Source organism: Macrotis lagotis, chromosome 1 (genome assembly GCF_037893015.1).
Source record: "Macrotis lagotis isolate mMagLag1 chromosome 1, bilby.v1.9.chrom.fasta, whole genome shotgun sequence".
Classification (NCBI taxonomy): Eukaryota; Metazoa; Chordata; class Mammalia; order Peramelemorphia; family Peramelidae; genus Macrotis; species Macrotis lagotis.
Window position 1 is genome coordinate 395,551,892 of NC_133658.1, and position 19,885 is coordinate 395,571,776.

General features: G+C 37.9%; 1 protein-coding gene and 1 long non-coding RNA gene across 3 annotated transcripts in view; one reads left to right on the top strand and one right to left on the bottom strand.

Annotated features, from left to right (window-relative positions):
- Positions 1-23: 23 nt before the first annotated feature.
- Positions 24-19,885, top strand: part of FAXDC2 (fatty acid hydroxylase domain containing 2) — a 38,841-nt gene continuing 18,979 nt past the window's right edge. Inside the window, exon 1 of one of the 2 annotated variants that reach the window (XM_074212546.1) lies at positions 24-1,137. The gene's annotated coding sequence lies outside the window, so the exon portion shown is untranslated. Of the gene's footprint in view, positions 1,138-13,548; positions 13,772-19,885 lie in introns of those variants that run through there. The other variant, XM_074212545.1, reaches the window with a different exon arrangement.
- LOC141506101 (uncharacterized) lies at positions 1,074-4,016 on the bottom strand. Its single transcript, XR_012473765.1, has 3 exons — positions 3,944-4,016; positions 2,341-2,400; positions 1,074-1,179 (listed from the first exon to the last, which is right to left on the bottom strand). It is a non-coding gene; the product is annotated as an uncharacterized LOC141506101 (long non-coding RNA).

Consider the following 19,885-nt stretch of genomic DNA (forward strand, 5'->3'; position numbering starts at 1 on the left):
GGGAGGCAAAGGCATTGAGCCCCTTCCAGAACGCCTCAGTCGCACGGGGAGGGAGAGTCCCGCACCCCGCTCGGAGCCCCCTCTCCTGGGGAAAAGCCTGAAACGTACCGCAGAACTCCCATCCCCCCGCCCTGCCTGCGGCCCCAGTCACGCGGCCGAGCCCAGGGCCCGCCCAGACCCGAAGCGGCGTTACCCTGGCAACGGAAATCCCCCCCCCCCCCCGGGACCCAAGAAGATGGGCGCCGCGGGCGCAGACTCACCGAGCCCCGCCCAGGGCGCCCACCTGGACGCCGGGTGGAGGGGGAGGTGCTCTGCCAGGGGAACTGGACCAACTCGCCCCCCGACTGATGCAGAGCCCTGGTCTTCAGGAAGGTGTGGGTCAGAATTCGCGTCTGTGAGGCATCCTCCCCCCGTGACCCCAGTTCTGCCCCCCCAAACACTTAGCCCACCAAGCCCAGCTCCTCCAGTGAGCCCTGCTGGGGCATGAGCGTGAGACCCAGCCAAGCCCACCACCTCCTCTGCATGGACTCGACCCGGGCCCATCACTGTGGGACGCCAGCTTCAGTTTGGTCAGGTAGACTCATTCTCCCTCCTTTGAGGCAGTAGACCTCTACCGGACCCTCAATCCCGTAGCAGCCCTTAACTCGGGTTTCAGATCTCATTTTGGATAAGAGGTGACCCCACTGGAAATGCTTAATGAGATCAGGGCACTTGAAGACTTGTCAGAGAATTGAAAAAACGGAACAATTCCACCCCGACCCATGAAAATCTGGGATCAGTCATGTTTGCCAGTTTTTGCAAAGACCTCTGCTCTGTACACCAACCCAAGACCTTATCCAGAGAAGAGCAAAAACATTCTGAACCAATCAATCATTGGGCCAAAAGTGCTCTTATTGACCGGTTTTGATCTCTTGGATACAAATTCCAGCTTGAACCACCCTAAAAAGCCCCACTTCTCCAAATCAAACTTACATTTATGAACCACAGCACCTGCTACAGACCCCCAAAAGCCTTTACAATGGCTGGATCATCAGTATTTTAATCAGAGCTGAAGGGCCATCGAAAGGCAGCTCTTCAATTCCTTCAGACTTAAATATCTATTCCTCTTACCACAAGTGAGCATCTCAGATCCTCCAGGTTAGTCCCGATTTCAAATGTTCTACTGCCCCTAAACCACTGCTGAAAAATCAATTAGCAAAAATCAATCACCAATTAGTAACCGAATAAATCAGATAACTATTTTTAAATGGATTACTTGCAAAATATATAAAATCATGATTTATATATGTAATGTGTATGAACCTGTATATATATATATATATATATATATAGACATTTATATTTATATAAATGTATAAAGCTGTGTATCTGTCCTTATGGTAGAAGGTAGACTGCCATATGAATACTACTATAAAAGCCCATACAATTGTAATGTCAAGGCAGTTTGACCATAAAATATTGTCATCATGCCCTTATTTCTAATCAACAGAGAGCTACAGTTCAACTTAGTAGTTCTTAGAATATTCCTTCTAACACACACACATCGTCTTATTTTTTTTCTTTAATGGCAATTATAGAGTAGACTTTTTTTTTTTTTTTAGGTTTTTGCTAGGCAATGGGGTTAAGTGGCTGGCCCAAGGCCACACAGCTAGGCAATTACCAAGTGTCTGAGACCTGATTCGAACCCAGGTACTCCTAACTCCAGGGCCGGCGCTCTACCCACTGCACCACCTAGCCGCCACCTAGCCACGCCCTCCCCCCCCCCCCCCCAGGGAGTAGCCTTCTTTAGTGAAGAATTTAGCTTATAGAGGTGCCAGGCAGAAAAAAAAAATCGTCTTTTCTCCAGTCAGTTGTGTATGGATGTTGTGTATCTTTGGCTCACTTTTTTAATAAGAGGCAAGAGATGAATTAGCCTGTGCCAGGTAAGGGCTATTTATGAGGAACAGATCTTTCTTATGACTTTTGTTTTGGACTGCTGGCTAAAGCAATCTCAATTATTAGTTTTCTCTGGAAAGCTATCAAACAGGAAATTCATCATTCCCCATTACCACCCCCCTCACTCACAGCCACTTGGACATTTCTAGATGCATTAAAAACACACAGACATCCTATTGTTTGGTAAGGGTGGGAGTGTCTTGGGAATGGTTTGTGTGTGTCTTTCAGTTGTACACAGCACATTTTAAGTTAGTTATTTTGATGGACACACAAAAACTGTTTAGATATCTTAAACCTTTATCTCACAGACCCCTTTTACAGTCTAATGAAGTCTATGAATCCCTACTCAATGTTTTTAAATGCTTAATGTAAAATACATTAAAATTACAAAAGAAACATGCATACTTATCAAGATATTTTAAAAGAAAATTCACAAGCTTCAGGTTAGCCAGGTTTAGATGTCACCTGGGGAGAAAGAAGACCAGTAGTTCTTACTAGGAAATCCTTAAAACATTTCACAGTGGATATTCATGATAGTTTCTATTTCTGTAACACTTCAAAATTTGCTAAGTGCTTTCCTCACAGCAATCTCTAGCTTCAGTAATATATTGTCTTCATTTTACAAATAAGGAAAATAATTCTGAGAGAGATGATTTGTGAAATAATTTAAGATCAGGGACTCAAAAGTTTTTTGACCCCTAAGGTCCAGTGTTCTCTCTATTAAGTTTCATGAATAGCACATTTTTACTTTTTACTAGTCACAATTCTTTTTGGGGGGGGGTGGAATAAAACAAAAGTTTATTAAAAAGGTTACAAGACATATGAAAGGCGAGAGAGAGAGAGAGAGAGAGAGAGAGAGAGAGAGAGAGAGAGAGAAAGAAACAGTCAAGCAGCATTGGCTGGACCACTCTGGTAGAGAGGACAATGGCCCTGAACTGGGGTCCAGCTCAGGTTTTTGTCTTGCCTCTCATCCAGAGAGCAAAAGGTGAACTCCCTTTCTCTCACTGGACCAGGAATTAGGTAGAGATAAGGATACAAATTTTACATTAAACAATGAATCAATGGTACATCAAGAATGGGGATCTCCACCCAATTTGAGCAGCCTTTAAGCTTACAAATTGTTTCTGTTACAATCATAATTCTCTTTTAGTCAGTTTACATCTCCAACCAATTTTGTTACATTCACAATTCTCTTCATCTTTCCCCTTGCATCATTCCCCCCTCAAAATTATTCAGGACCAGATTCTTCTGGGCCTTTCAGTCCATTTGGAGATGAATGCATTACAGTGAGGGTTTCATTGAGGCAGGGTCTAGGGAATGATTGGCTGGCACATCTGGTTGGCATCCTGCAGAGGCTGGTCTTGGAGATATACAACTAAGAGAAACAAAACTCAAGGAAAAAAAATGAGCAAGCAAAAACCAAAGATACTGTAACAGAGAAGGCTATTTATCAGAGACCCAATAATTAGGAAAAAACTAGGTCAATAAGAGGCAAGAATTATACTTTATGATCCTAAACCAGTATAACACAGATTCATTGATGAATGCCATATAAGTTGTAAAAAAAAGCTCAAAAAAGATTTAAAAAGTACTGAAAAAGTACATGTCCAAAAAGTAATTAATGTGCAACAAAATTTTCTATTTTAGTTTTGGCCATGTTCAGAGTGAACAAAAATTCCAGTTGAAGAATGGATCTCTTTAAAGCAGTTAAAAAATATACCCATAGGTATTATCCTGGTTCACTGGTTCACTCTCATACTTAATTATGATGCACCTGGAATAATCATGGCAATTTGCTGTTACAGAGCAGAGAGGGACATGAGGATATGCTCCCTTAAGACAGATAATTTTTCAATGAGCCAGGTGAGGGAATTTTTAAGAGAATCCTACCCTAGTTGAGGCTAGTATCGTTCTTTCAAAGGTCACTTACTCCATCTGCAGCATTTAACATCAAACCCCATAGGGCTAAATGGCTTTATTGGCATATTGTCTTTCTATTTTATCATACCTGATGTCAGGAAGATCAGTACTTTGTAACATAGCAATTACCTATAACCAGAGCTTCAAGTGGCTTGTACTGCTCACAATTCTAAGAATGCCCTTCCTTAATGATCTGCTTTAAATAAAACTAGAATCAATGTGATGTGGTAAACATAATAGACCTTCTAGAATCTAGTCCTGAGTTCTAGTCCTCGCTTTTCAACTTTCTGTGTTATCTTGGGTAAAACAGATCACTTCTCCAGATCTTAGTTCCCTTCTCTGTGAAATGAAGTGGCTGAATCAGAGGATCTTTTTGGCCTTCTTTTGATTGACTACTCTCAAATTCTTTCTAGCTTCAGCATTCTATAATCTTTTTCATCTGAATTATAAGTCCATCCTTGCATTCTTAAATTACAGAGCAAATTCCATTATCTATCTTTTCATCATATTGTATGTATTAACTTCCAAAGACTTGATTCTCCAAAAAGATGAAAAAAAATCATCTGGCACCAGGAAATTATTGGTGGTAGTAAATCAATAGATGCTCTTGGAATGGAATATGAGGATCAATTTTTATGATTGACTTTTTTTTTTTTTTTAGTTCTTTTGCAAGGCAAATGGGGTTAAATGGCTTGCCCAAGGCCACACAGCTAGGTAATTATTAAGTGTCTGAGGCCAGATTTGAACTCAAGTACTCCTTACTCCAGGACCAGTGCTCTCTCCACTGTGCCACCTAGCTGCCCCTATGATTGACTCTCTGATCCTGTTTTTCTCTTTCACTTTCAAACAGAAACACTGGGCTCTGTTCATTTCAGGTTTCAATTGGATAAATACTTCCTAAGAGGAATGTACTTTACACAAAGACAAAAATAAAAACAATTCTTATTCTCAGGAACTTTTATTCTACTGGAAGGATGTAGGATGTTTACAGATGTGTAATTTGGAAATTTTAATTTCAAGAGGGAGAAAAATAACTGTTATTAACTAATAACTGTTGGAGATCAAGGAAAGTTTCATAGAAGGGTGGCACCTGAGTTGAGCCCAAGACAAAGATGCTGAAAGGCAGAGTTGAAGAGAGAGGACACTCCCAAGTATATGTCATGGAGACGGAAGGTAGAATACTGATTTGGGGAAACCAGTAGCCCAAAGTAGACAGAATAAAAGGAACTAATAATAAATGACTAGAAAAATTAGGTTAGAGACAGGTTATCCAGGATTTAAATGAGTTTATATTTGTAACCCTAAAACAATAGGGAGCTAGGAGTGTGTAATTTATCCTATAGGCAGTGAACAGAGGAGTGACTCAGTTGAGGAAGTTTTTTTGTCAGCCATGTAGAGGATGAAGAGAGGAGAAACTAGAAGCAAGGCCATCAACTTGAAGACCATCACAATAAAGTATAAACAAGGCATGAAGGAAGAAAGAGAAACAGAAGTGAAAGGTATTATAAAGTGAATATTAAGATTTGGAAACATTTGAATATAAGGTAGTGGTGGAAAGATAAAAGAAGGAAAAAAATGGTTCCATGATGGAAAGCTGGATGATTCTGAGAATTGATGGTACCTTCAACATAAATAGGGAAATTTGGTTAGAATAGGTTTAAGAGAAAGCTAAATATAAAATAATTATTTTTAAAAAAGGACTTCCAGGGAAAAAAATTCAGCATGGAATAATATATATTAGGAGTAAGCTTATTAGGATTGGACATATAGATTTGGAAGACTGCAGAGAGATAATTGCTTCCTTGGGAGATGTGATAAGATTGCAGAGAGTACATATATATGAAAAGTTAATCCTGGGAAACATTAAAAGAACAGAAGAGAAGGGGCGGCTAGGTGGCACAGTGAATAGAGCACTGGCCTTGGAGTCAGGAGTACCTGGGTTCAAATCTGACCTCAGACACTTAATAAATACCTAGCTGTGTGGCCTTGGGCAAGCCACTTAACCCCATTGCCTTGAAAAAAAAATCTAAAAAAAAAAGAACAGAAGAGAGAAAAAGGGAATCTGAGGATGATCTGTCAGACAAGCAGGAGGAGAATCAGGAGAGAGAAGCGCCATGAAGTCAAGAGAATAGTGCCTAAGGTCTCTTCAGGGCTTCTTTTCTTCTTCCATACTATTTCACTTGATTTCATCAGCCTCCATGGTTTCAAGTACCATCTATCACTAGGCAATTGAAGGGCAGCAAAGGTGGCACTGTGGAGAGGGCTGGACCTGGAGTTATTCATATAAATTAAGTTCAAATTTGGCCTCAGATAATAGTCCTATGACTCTGGGCAAATATACTTAACTCTGGGGTGGCTAGGTGGCTCAGTGGATGGAGCACTGACCCTGGAGTCAGAAGTACTTGAGTTCAAATCCAGGCTCAGACACTTAATAATTACTTAACTGTGTGGCCTTGGGCAAGCCACTTAACCCCATTTGCCTTGCAAAAACCTAAAAAAAAATTACTTTCATTTTCCTCATCTATCAAGTGAGTTGAAAAAGGCAAGCTACTCCACTGATCTCTGCCATGAAAACCCCAAATAAGATGATCACAGTCAGACACAACTGAAGAGACTGAACAACAAAATGAAACTCAGATTTGTCCACACTGACCTCTGTTGGCCTCTAATATAACATCTTCAACTTTCTATTAGACATCTACAACTAGATATCCTGGAGATATCTTAAACTCAAAAGTCCAAAACTGAACTCATTATCTTTACCCAAACTTTCCCCTCTTCCTAATTTCCTAATACCATCCTTCAGTTCCCCAGGCTCACAACTTGGGTGTCATCCTTGACGTCTCACTCTCATCCCTGTCCCCATTATCCAGTTGTCAAGTCCTATTCTATTTTGTAATGTCTCTCATGTAATATCTCTCCTTCTCTAACATTGCCAACACCCTAGTCCAGGCCTTTATCACCTTACACATGAACTAAATTGCATTAGCTTGCTCTATTTGGTTTTCCTGCCTCAAATTTTTAATTGATCTTCCTAAAATACATTTTGATTTATATTACCATGTTCGATAAATTTCAGTGGCTGTTAACTCCAGTTTCAAATATCAAGGCCTCTGTCTTCATAACCTGACAACTAACTATATTTACAGCCATTATACTTCCCTCAACATATTCTTGAATCCAGTGACACTGCTCTCCTTACTGTTCCTCAAACAAAACACTCTTATCTCCTGACTGAAGGTTTTCATTAGCTGTCTCCAATACTTAGAATGTTCTTCCTCCTCATCTCTACTTCCTGGCTTCCATGTCTTCTTTCAGATTTCATTTAAAGTTCAGCCTTCAGCAAGGAGCTTTTCCCAGTCTCCCTTAATCTTAATACCTTTCCCCCAAGACTACCCTCAATTTATCATATATTATATATATATTATATATATTGTGTGTGCTGTCACCTCCATTAACCTAGTAGCTCCTTGAAACTAGGACTGGTTTTTTATGTTTTGATTTTGCCTTTCTTAGTACAGTGCATAGTAATTGTCAGTTGTGTTGACTTAAGGGGGAACCTGGTTAATCTTATCAGAAGATTGAGGGGTTGAGGGATTGAGAAGTAGAACAATGAAAAAAAAGTCTTATGGATTTAGCAGTTAAGAAATCAATGGAAGCCTTGACAGTAATTTCAGGAGACTAGTAGAGTTAGGAGCCAAGTTAAATTGTAAAGGATTTCAAAATAATAACAAGCCTTTTTTTTTTAAACACACAGTATGTTTGAGATACTCTACCAGAGACTAATGATACAAAGATAAAATAAAATAGATCCTGCCCTCAAAGAGCTTACATTCTATTAGACAATACTGTGTGTCTGTGGGTAGAAAAATTAAATGCAAGGTAATGGGGGAGACCACAAGAATCTTAATTTTAAAGGTTAGCAGTTGAAATGAGTTTTGAGTGAAACTAGTTTCTAAGATGTCAAAAGGAGGAAGGGAGTATGCCAGCGAAATAGCCAATGAAAAGACATGAAGCTGAGAGATGGAGTGGCAAGTGTGATTCTTCACCTGACTCTTCATGACCCGATTTGGAATTTTCTTGGCAAAGATCCTGGATTGATTTGAAGCCATTTTCTTCCCCAGCATATTTTACTGATTAAGAAATTGAGTCAAATGACTTGCTCAGGGTCATGTAAGCTAGTAAACCAGATTTGAATTCACAAAGATGAGTCTTCCTGACTTCAGGCTCAGCATTCTTATTTCCCCACCTAGTTTTTAGGAATAGGAAGAAAGCCATCAGTCTGGCAATTCCAAAGAACCCATAATGAAAAATTCTATTCTCTTCAGAGTTATTATTTTTAACTTCATTTTTCTTGGGTTTTTTTTGGTCCATGTTTTCTTTTGCAACATGGCTAATATGGAAATATATTTTGTATTGCTTCACATGTATAATATCAAATTGCTTGTCTTTTCAGGGAGGGGTAAAGAGGAGAAAATCTAACATAAATTTTTATTTAAATGATTGTTAAAATTTTTTATATGTAATTGAGAAATATTTAACAAAATAAAAGTATATTTTTAAAAAGGAGGAAGCCAGTATAGCTATACTGTAGAGGTTGGAAAGAAAAGTAATATTTATAACAAACTTAAAAAAGGTCGAGGTCAGGTTGTAAAGAGCTTTAAATGTGAAGTGGAAGCCCCTGGAGTTAATGTTGAGTATGAGCATGACAGACTTGCCCTTTAGAAAAACAATTTTGACAGCTCTGTGTGTGAGTGGTAGAGTGGAAGTAAGGAGATAGTAAAGAGGTTCTTGGACTTGCTCTTGTGGTGGGTGATGAGTTGTGTGGTATTTAATCATTTTCAGTTGTGTTTGATTCTTCACAACCCCATTTTGGGTTTTCTGGACAGATTCTGGAGTGCTTTGCCATTAAATTTTCCATATTGTTTTTATAGCTGAGGAAAACAATGTTAAGTAACTTGCCTGGTGTCACATAGCTAGTAAGTGTCTAGAATCAGATCTGAACTCAGGAAGATGAATTAGCCCAGCACTCTAGCCATTTTGCCACTCAGATGCCCTTAGGTGATGGATTCTTAAGCTCCATGTGACAAAGAGAAAGGGACAGATGCATATGAGATGTTCTGGAAATATAAAGGACAAGCTTTGTCAACTGTTGAGATTTGTGGAATGAGAAATCAAGGAATATATGGGGCAGCTAGGTGACGCAGTGGATAAAGCACCGGCCCTGGAGTCAGGAGTACCTGGGTTCAAATCCGGTCTCAGATACTTAATAATTACCTAGCTGTGTGGCCTTGGGCAAGCCACTTAACCCCATTTGCCTTGCAAAAAACTAAAAAAAAAAAATCAAGGAATATAATACTAAGGTTACAAAGAATTATCATATTTATAATGCCTACTTCCCAGGATGTTTATGAAGAAAATATTTTCTATATTGAAAAACCATATAGAAATAAGCGAAGCTACATGATTTACCAAAAGTTCAGTAATTTGGGAATGTGTTCCTCAGACACATGCTAAAGAGATCCCATGGAAAAGATCTGAGTCCACACCAGTATAGATTAATACAAGAATCAAAAAATGGTGATAATGCTTGGATTCCTTTGCCCTTAAGGTTATTGTAAGGAAAGTACACTATAAATCTTGTAAGGGCTATATAAATGTTAGCTATTATTAAAAGCTATGAATATTATTGTTTGGGTGACTTATGAACATTATCCAATTAAAAATTGATTTTGGGTCAACTGTTTGCTAGGGGAACACTGTGTCTTTGAGGACTGGGGGAGGGTAGATATGGAACTCATATAATATCCTGCCCTCAAGCAGCTTATAGATAAGTTGAGGAATATGACAAATACACACTTCATTTCAATTCAACAAACATTTATTAAGCACTTACTATGTACAAAGTACTGTTCTAGTCACTGAAGATACAAAGCCAAAAATGAAACAGTATTTGTCCTTTAGGACAAGCAAGGGAATTTGAGGAGAGAGAAAGCACAGAGTGGTGGGAGACAGGGAAGTAGTAGCTCATAGGAGGCAGGACCTGAGTTGAGCTTTAAATAAAGATAAAAGATTATGAAAGATAGGAATGAAGGAATATATATTAACATGGGCAACAGTGTATACAAAGGCTTGGATGAGAAAATGTGAATTCATGGGACAACTTGGTTGGAACACAGTAGGAAGTAATATAAATCTGGAAGTTAAATAAGGTTCAGATTGTGAAAGACTTTAAATGACAAATTGAGAAATTTGTATTTTTATACCTTAGGCAATTAAAAAACCACTTAAGATTTTTTGAGTAAGAAACTTGACAGGTAAATAAAATATAAAATAATATATGAAAAGTGCATTAGAGAGGTCCAAATTATTATATCAAGTCTAAAGAGGGAAACCCCTAAAGAGGGAGGGAGTTATGGTAGCCCAAAAAGCCTCAAAGACGGGGACCTCTTTGAGATACATAAGGCTTGTGTGTGCAACATGTTGTCCCTTTCTCTAGAAACATCTCTTGCCTTATACCTCCACCCCTACCCCTTTCTGGAATCTTCCATGTCCCATCTGTTTGCTGGCCAGTTCTTGGGCATTTTTCTGCCTTTGACATCAGAGGTAGAAAATCAATCAGATGAACTTCTTTATTCCACTACGAAACCTATGATTTTTATTTCTTTGTTCTTGATCTTAGAGGTAGACTGACTTTGTATTTCTTGATAGAGAATTGTGTTAGTGCATGTGTGTGTTGACCTAGTTTTGCCCCTAGATCCTAGGGTCAACATGCTAGCTTTGTGGAAAGATGAAAAGGAATTTCCCTTCTCATCCTTCCTGAAGCAGATGTCACATGACCAAAGTCTTGTCACCCTTTGTTGTATAAGGCTTTTCCTTGTTCTTGTCTTCCCCTCAGTGTAACCACCTTTGAATTTACTCAAGTCTTTACATACAAAAGTTAAATAACACCAAATAACATTTTTTTAATACCCTCCTTTCCTCCCCCTCCTCCCCATGGCAACAAACAGTCTGGTAAAAGTTGTACATGTATATGATGATGATCTTTTCTGCCATGCTTTCATCAGGTCAGGGACCAACCTTAATTATCTCTGCATCTCTCCCAATACACTTGGTGAAGTACTTATGAGACAGAGATATTCTATAAATACTTAATAATTGTGGAATGGTTTCACTTTCCTGAAAGAATGAACAAATTAATATTTATTGAATATTTGGTATGCAAACTAGCACTATGAGGGATATAAAAAAGGTAAAAACCCTGGTCTCTGTACTTGAATTAGTGAGAAAAGTATAAGACTACTGCAAGCCAGTTTGAAGGGAAAGAGGTGGTAAGTTCCATTTTTGAACAAGTTCCTAACAATTAGATAAAAATTAAGTGCTAAACCAGGTGATATTGACTAGATAACATTGACTCTTTAAGAACCACTAACATGGCAGAGAATCAAAAGATTGATCTGGGTTATAGTAACCAGAGAAGGCTGCACAAAGGAGCTGAGAGTCCAGTTAAGCCTTGAAGGATGAGAAGGGTGATATGTGCACTGAAAGTGGGATGATATTTCAATTGAAGAGAAAAATATTAATAGAAATGTGGGAAGATATATAGGGAACTGAATGCCAGGCCCAGTGATTATAGAGATAGATACGCAATAGTTGATCATCAACAATAATTGCTCAATATTTTTCCAGGACAGATGCTAAGCTATTACTAGAATAGACAGTTCCTACCCTCAAGGAGCCTTACATTCTAATGTGGGAAAACAAAAAAAGAACTTTATTGCACAGGCATGGTATAGGAAGTTCAAAGAGACTCTGCAAAATAATGAGCTGTGGAAGGATTGGGCAACCACCTTAAATTAAATGGGAGGAGTCATTCCATTACAATCAGAGGGAGAGTCTTATAGGGATAGAGGACATTTCCTATGAGAGAATTCTGGGACTGGAATGAGACTTCATAGTAGAAGCAATATCCCTAGTACATGTTGGAGAGGAATGCTGAATGGTATACAGTACCTGTGGGGAAGATAGTGGGGAATTACAATGGGATGAGAGTCAGGGTTTAAAGAATCTTGAAAATCAGGCAGAGGATAATATTAAGATAATGTTAAGAATCTTCAATTTTGATAGCAACTGATACAGAACAAAATTCTTCATAATTTAGTAGATAGTCTTTTAGAGTTTCTGTGACTAAAAAATTCATCATCCTTCAGCCAACCAGATGATGAGCAAGTCTGATTATCAAGATCAGTTTAAGCTCAAACTTAGTTAAGATTGGTTCTCGGATCACAGCTGTACAACTAAGTATACAGTATGGGCACCAGGCCCAATATCCTTTTCTTGGTTAGAACTGCTGAAGCTGAGGATCCAGGGACACCTCCACACTGTGGAAAGGGCTAGAAATAAAGACCCTCTTTATGTTATATATATATATATGTATATATATATATATATACATATATATATATATATATATGGCTAGAGTGGTGCTGGGTCTTTATAATATATATATGTATAATATATATAATATAATTAAATCCATCAATTAGATTAGATTAGAGAAAACATTAGAAAAGCATTAGAGACAACACATGGTGGATCAGAATAGACTACAACATATCATTAACCAAGAATATAACAATTACCAAAGTATGTCAAAAGTGTGATATATGAACTTAAAAAAAGCTAGGCCAACAATGTAGCAAGTATAAGGGATGTCCTGTTACATGGAATAGGCTTTCCATGCAGGATTTATGCAACTTGGTGTCAAACATCACACATATAAGAAGATATAGATGGGTCATAATCAGCACAAATAGGATAAAATAGCTATATCAATAAGATCACAGATCCATTTTAATATTAATTTAGTTTATTTAATTAGATGGCTGTGAGAATGAAGAAAAGATAAATCTAGCACATTTTAAAGGACATCTCCATGAGCTGAATTCTCTCTTCTGTATATTATTTAACCCATCTACCTACTTCTCCACCTACCTAATATCCCATTTCATCTCCAAAAAAGAAATACTTGTCTATAGAAATCCTAGAAGCTAAGAGACAGAGAAAGTCTTCTTAGATGAAAACAGCCAATACTTAAAAGGTACACTTGATTTTTAACTTTAGGAACTTCCTATATTAGTACCTAGTTAATTATCCTACCTCTTCACTTTTGCTTGAATAACTCTCATTTCAGTGCTTATCAAACAACAGGTGGTTGTTTGATCTTAGAGAGTATCTCCTTCCTATCTGCATTTCCTGTCACTCTTCAATATGGTTGGTGATAGTCCAGTGTAACAGAAAGAACACTGAACTTTAGGATTGAGAAGACCTAACCTGGGAGAACCAAGTTCTTTGCTCTGCTACTTCTTAGATGTATGATTTTGGGCAAACCAGACTCTATCTCTTTTTGGGCTCATCTGCAAAGTGGAGATGATAATCCTTGTACTCCCAGTTCTGTTTTGGAGAAAATTTTTGGAAAACTCATCAGTGATCTAACTAGAATTAATAGCTGCAGTTGCCACCTTAAGTATCCTTCAAGCAGGGAAACAAAACTCTATAACTCAGTCCAAAGGTTTCTAAGCTCCCACCAGAATGACCCACTTTGGCCCGGGCTCTGAGAAAATCGACACTACAGTCCCTTTCCCCTACTAGAAGGGAATTTTTGTTTGTAGTCATGAGTGAGCGACCCAACTCATGTTGTGTCACGTGCTTACTGAGAGCCAGTTGACTGCTCAGTAAACATGACTGACACACTCAGCCAGCCTCCGGACTTGAGGTTAGTGTTGTCAGCAGCAGCAGCAGCAGCAGCAGCAGCAACAGCAGGATCAAATCGGGACTAGGAAAAGGAAGATCAAACTGTGGCTGGGCATATCACTGGGGAGTTTTTGGAAGCCCAAGATTACAGCAGGGAGCAGAGGTGAGTGGCTGGGGAACAGGCGACAAAGGGAATGGGGGGAGGGGAATTTAGTTAGGAATTCTGGATAAAAAGTTTCAGCCCAGGTCCTTTATATATGTAATATATAATATAATATATAACATAATATATAATGTATAATTAAGGCAACCCCCAACAAAAGCGCTCTCTATACATATTCACACATTGTCCCGCTACAATATTTCTGATCTGCATCCTATGTCTTATAGTAGCTTAAAAGTATCCTCCTTCATTTTGTATTCCTAATTATTGGGTTGTTCTGATTGACTACTTCTGAAGTTAGGACTATGTTAGCCTTCAACACCAGGACTGGAATCGTTCAAAAAATCTTAGGGATTCAATATTGGGAAGGAATGTCTTCTTAGGATGACCAGGAGAGATAATTGCAACTCCTTCTTTCTAGTGCCTAATAAGTTACAAAGCAGCTTCCCCCCAACTCTCCTGAAAGAGGGTAGGCAGTAATATGATAATTAAGATGAAATAATTAGTAATATGAAAATCATAAAAAATATGATTTGCCACACTTTTGCAGAAGAGAAAACTGAAATTTAAAGAAGTGATATACATCTAAGGCCACAAGTCAGAACCTGAAGCTAGGTTTTCTGAAATCATGTTCTTTCCAGAAAATGAGGCTGGTGATTTTGCCCATTCCTCACTTAATTCCAATTCACATGTTCACTTACATGTCATGCTATCACCTCCCTGATGTCATGGTACTTCTTGAGAGCAAGGACAAACAATAATTTTATCACTAATTAAAAATAAAATGACAATGGCTTTAACTTCAAGATTTGAGGGATGAGGCAGTTTGTATAAGAAGGTTGATAGTAACATCAGAATCTTAACTGGATCTAGAAACTTAGTCTATCAGGTATTGTTAGGGATAGGAGGTAGGGGTGCTATTAAGGCAGAGACAGTGGTGGGTCTATTTTTCAGAATCTATGGGTAAAGGAAGAGTACCAAAAGGATTAAGGAATGGAAAGATCAACCTTCCCATCAGCTTTCCTGATGGGAACATGGAGAACACAACTGTATCCTTTTTTGTATTGATATTTAATCCTACCTTAAAATAAAATAATAAATAAAGCAAATGACACAACCACTATGACAGAATATGCAATTCTTATACTGGTAATCCATACCTCTCTGTCTAGATAGGAAAGGTATATTTTATTATCTATCTTTTATATACATATATGACATCTAGAAAAGGTTCAGAGTTGGGTTGCCTTTAGTGTAGATTTTCTTTGGTAATTATTGGTCTCCTTGTTCTGCATATTTTGACATCAATTTACATTAAGTTCTCCCAAGTTTCAATAAATTACTCATATTTTTTCATTTTTTATGATATAGCATAATTCCATTATGATTATATACCACAATTATATTTTTCTGTCATAAACAGGCTTTGATGATATTTGATAATTTAATTTAATAATTTTAATATAAATATTATATTTGGGTTGTTTCCCTCTATTGTTGACCTTGCAGCATGTTTATTTCCCGTGGTGGGTTCTCTGGGTCAGAGGGTATATAAGCAGTTAACTTGTTTCCAAGTACCAGGTGTTCCATTCTGATTTAAGAGAAGGAGGTTGAAGATTCCTTCTTCAGTGTTAGAATGTCCTTTAGGGTAAACCAAAGTAGTGAAAGAATTTGGTTTTGAGTTCTGGCTCTTCCTTTGACTAGCTATGTTACCTCAGACAAATTCCAGTTTTTTTGAGTTTGTTTCCACATCTGGAAAATCAAATGGCTGCAAAAAAGTACTTTTTAACTCTTAGAGTAATATATCAAAACCATATTAACTGATACTATTTGCAAAAAGGAATTACAGCAAAAAGTATTTCATGCAAAATTCTATATTAGAAATAATTTCCGCTGTAAAGGAGCTTGTAGATTTACTGGGAATAATGTGACAATTTAAGATATTGTAGTAATAATGCAGGTAAGAAAATAACCCATATTTTAGTTAATTTCTTGATGTGAGAATTTAAGGGGAAAATTACCAATAAAAAAGAAGGGAAAGGAAGTTCTCCAAAACTCAATCTTGTTTCTCATATAAGACAACATGGCACAGTAGGAAAAAACCTGGACTCTTGAGAATTTGACTTATCTGTGTGACCTTGAGCAAGTCCCTGCCTCTTTCTGAGCTTCAGCTGGCTCTGCTATAAAATATTTCCAGTTGATTTTTAATGTAGTTTTTTTAGATTTTTTCAAGGCAATGGGGTTAAGTGGCCAAGGCCACACGGCTAGGTAATTATTAAGTGTCTGAGACCAGATTTGAATTCAGGTACTCCTGATTCCAAGGCCAGTACTCTATCCACTGCGCCACCTAGCTGCCCCTTTAATGTGTTTTTAATGTGTGTGTTAGGTCCCTTCCATTCTCTAAACTTTTCTCCCAAGGATGATATTATTATCTCATCTATAAAATTGGGATCATACTTGCATTTGAAATACAAAAATATAAGGTACAAGAAAGCATTATATAATTCTTCTCATAGAAAAATTTCAGGCTAAAGAAAAGGTGCTGAATTTTCTGTCACTTTTTGTAATGTAATCTATTTGAGACAGGGTTGCCACTGATTTGAATCTGTCATCCCAAGTAAATCTTTCTAATCCCTAAGTCATTGTGTCCTTTGATTATGTCTATTGGGTTTTTACTGGTATTCCTGGTGATATCCCAATTAAATGGACCAGTTTCAGATGTATGTGGCAAAGCAAAAAATAATATAAAACTCAAACAGCATGAGTCAGGAGGCTAATCTTCAAGAAAAAGAAACTGAAGAATTAATAGTCCAAATCCTAGCATTAATGTTAACAACTAGCTTGGGATTCAGGCCAAAGACTTCCTCTTCTTGTATCCTGTTTCCCATTGCTGATAATGAAACTCACAAAACACATCCTGATGATAAAATAAAACAATGGAAGAAGCACTGAATCAAGGGTCAGGAGACCCATGTTCTAGATTTGACTTTGACACTTAACTTTTTGTGTGTACTTGGATCAAGAGACTACTCTTCTCTAGACCTCACTTTCTTGTTTGTTAAACAAGGAGTTTGGACTTGATGGTCTGTCCCTAAGGCCCCCTCCAACATTTTATATTCTAGAGTATATATTCCAGATATAACATTCTTTTTTGTTTTGTTTTTTTTTGCAAGGCAGTAGAGTTAAGTGACTTGCCCAGGGTCATACAGCTAGGTAATTATTAAGTGTCTGAGATTAGATTTGAACCGAGGTCCTCCTGACTCCAGGGCCGGTGCTCTATTCACTGCACTACCTAGTTGTCCCAGATAGAACATTACTAACTAAATTTCATTTAATACAACCTTCTCAGAGGAGGAAACTGAGGCATATATAAGAATGATTTACCCATGAAAACATAACAAGTTAGATATAAAGATTTAACCAGTACCCTAATTTCCTGAGTTCTAGCTCTATGTTCTTGCCATTATACTATATACTAAGCAATGTCACTGTCATTGATACTGTTTTTTTTTCTTTTTAACCCCTGTGCCTAAGGCACAGTGAACTCTTTTTTTTTTTGCAAGGCAAACAGGGTTAAGTGGCTTGCCCAAGGCCACACAGCTAGGTAATTATTAAGTGTCTGAGACCAGATTTGAACCCAGGTACTCCTGACTCCAGGGCTGGTGCTTTATCCACTACGCCACCTAGCTGCCCCTACAGTGAACTCTTAATAAATATCTGTTGCCATTGGTATGAAGCTTAGAGAAGTGGAAGATTGGTAATGAACTCAATGGATTGATTCATTTGTTTTTTAATTCTTAATAGAAAGTTGAGAAACATTCCTTATTTACCCTCTCCTGTCTATGTCCTTCATTCCCTAGAATCATCATTTAAAATCTTTGAGTACATGGCATCACTCCAGTCAGTGAGGTAGTATAGAAATTCTACGAGGCAATATAGAAATTGTACCATTCCTTGACAAACCATTTAAATATAAGCTTCACTTATTCTTGATGTAAAATGAGTGCACTAACACTGAAGTGGCTATACTGAAACCAAATTCTCTCTGATCCCAGCTATTAAAGAGAGTTTTGATTTAGCAGCATCTATATTCAGGGAGGGAAAGTGTCAAAAGAAGCATGTTTGGGCATAGCATATTTGATAGAAAATTTCTTAGCTTGTAGAAGGCAGCTGCCTAGATAAATATCTCAGAAGTTAGCACTGTAGGATCACAAACCCCACTTTATGAAAAGCTTTGTTTCTTTCAAGATAGATGTTGATGATGAAGCAGTCAAATGACCACTTTTCAAAGGGGTGAAAGATGAATTTCTCCTTTAGTCAGATTAAAGTGAAATAGAATTGTTTCTGTCTATCCAAAGTCTCCTGGACTACAGATTCAAAGTTTATCCTAGTCACTGTTCTCCACAGCAATATGAAGTTTATCTTCAGTTTCATAGTAGTTTAATGTGGCCAAAGTACAATAAATTAATATCTAATCTTTCTTCTAGAATTTTCCCATCCCATCTATACATTCTGTAATGTTTCTTCTTCAACAAATATTTCTGCAAGAAGTTCAGGCCCAGGGGCGGCTAGGTGGCACAGTGGATAAAGCACCAGCCCTTGGAGTCAGGAGTACCTGGGTTCAAATCTGGTCTCAGACACTTAATAATTACCTAGCTGTGTGGCCTTGGGCAAGCCACTTAACCCCGTTTGCCTTGCAAAAAAACCTAAAAAAAAAAAGTTCAGGCCCGACACCTCTTTAATCCCCACCATATCCCCAGGAAATAGAAAAGGGGTTATTTAGAGAAGAAATCTGAGATCAAATGACATTGTATCCATTGTCACAAGAAATTCAGTGGTAGTAGTATCAAAAAGTAGACTTTATTTTATTTTTCTTTTTTTAGGTTTTTGCAAGGCAAATGGGGTTAAGTGGCTTGCCCAAGGCCACTTAACCCCATTTGCCTTGCAAAAACCTAAAACAAAAAGTAGACCTTAAGGCTTTATCTGACCTGGAGAAGATGAATAAGGTCTGATGGGATGGGAATGCTAAAATTGCACAGAGGCTAGCTCCAGGGACAGAAAGACACCATGTTAGAGCAAAAGGAGGCCTGGAATCTTGGTCATAATCTTGGATCTCCCAATGTGGTGTCTTTAAGTAATCACATTCCCAGTCTAGACCTAGGTTTTCTCCTTTGTAAAATGAGACTGGACTAGATCTCTCTCAAATTTCTTCCACATTTAATAAGCTATTTTCTAGGCATTAACTTTCTTTTCTTATTTTTTTATTAAAGATATTATTTGAGTTTTACAATTTTCCCCCAATCTTACTTCCCTCCCCCCACCCCACCCCCCACGGAAAGCAATCTGTCAGTCTTTACCCCATTTCCATGTTGTACATTGATCCAAATTGAGCGTGATGAAAGAGAAATCATATCTTTAAGGGAGACAAGAAGTCTAAGAGGTAACAAGATCAGACAATAAGATATCTGTTTTTTTTTTCTAAATTAAAAGGAATAGTACTTGAACTTTGTTCAAACTCCACCGCTCTTTATCTGGATACAGATGGCACTCTCCTTTGCAGACAGGCCAAAATTGTTCCCAATTGTTACACTGATGAAATGAGCTAGTCCTTCAAGGTTAAACATCACTCCCATGTTGCTGTTAGGGTATACAGTGTTTTTCTGGTTCTGCTCATCTCACTCAGCATCAGTTCATAGGCATAAACTTTCTTTTAACTCTTAACATTTTATTTAAAAGTCGAGATTCAACAAACATTTATTAGACACATAATATTCAAGGTATAATATTTATGAAGATAAAGACAAGATAATCCCTGCCCTCAAAGGACTTACTTCTTCCAACTTCAGACATTGATTGCCTTGCATCCAGAATCATCTCTAGTCATCCAGATTCATATCTGGTCACTGGACTCACATGATTCTTTGTTCACTTTTTTTTTTTGCAAGGCAAACGGGGTTAAGTGGCTTGCCTAAGGCCACACAGCTAGGTAATTATTAAGTGTCTGAGACCGGATTTGAATCCAAGTACTCCGGACTCCAGGGCCAGTGCTTTATCCACTATGCCACCTAGCCACCCCAACTCAGATGATTCTTAAGGAGAAAGTGAGGTTGGAGA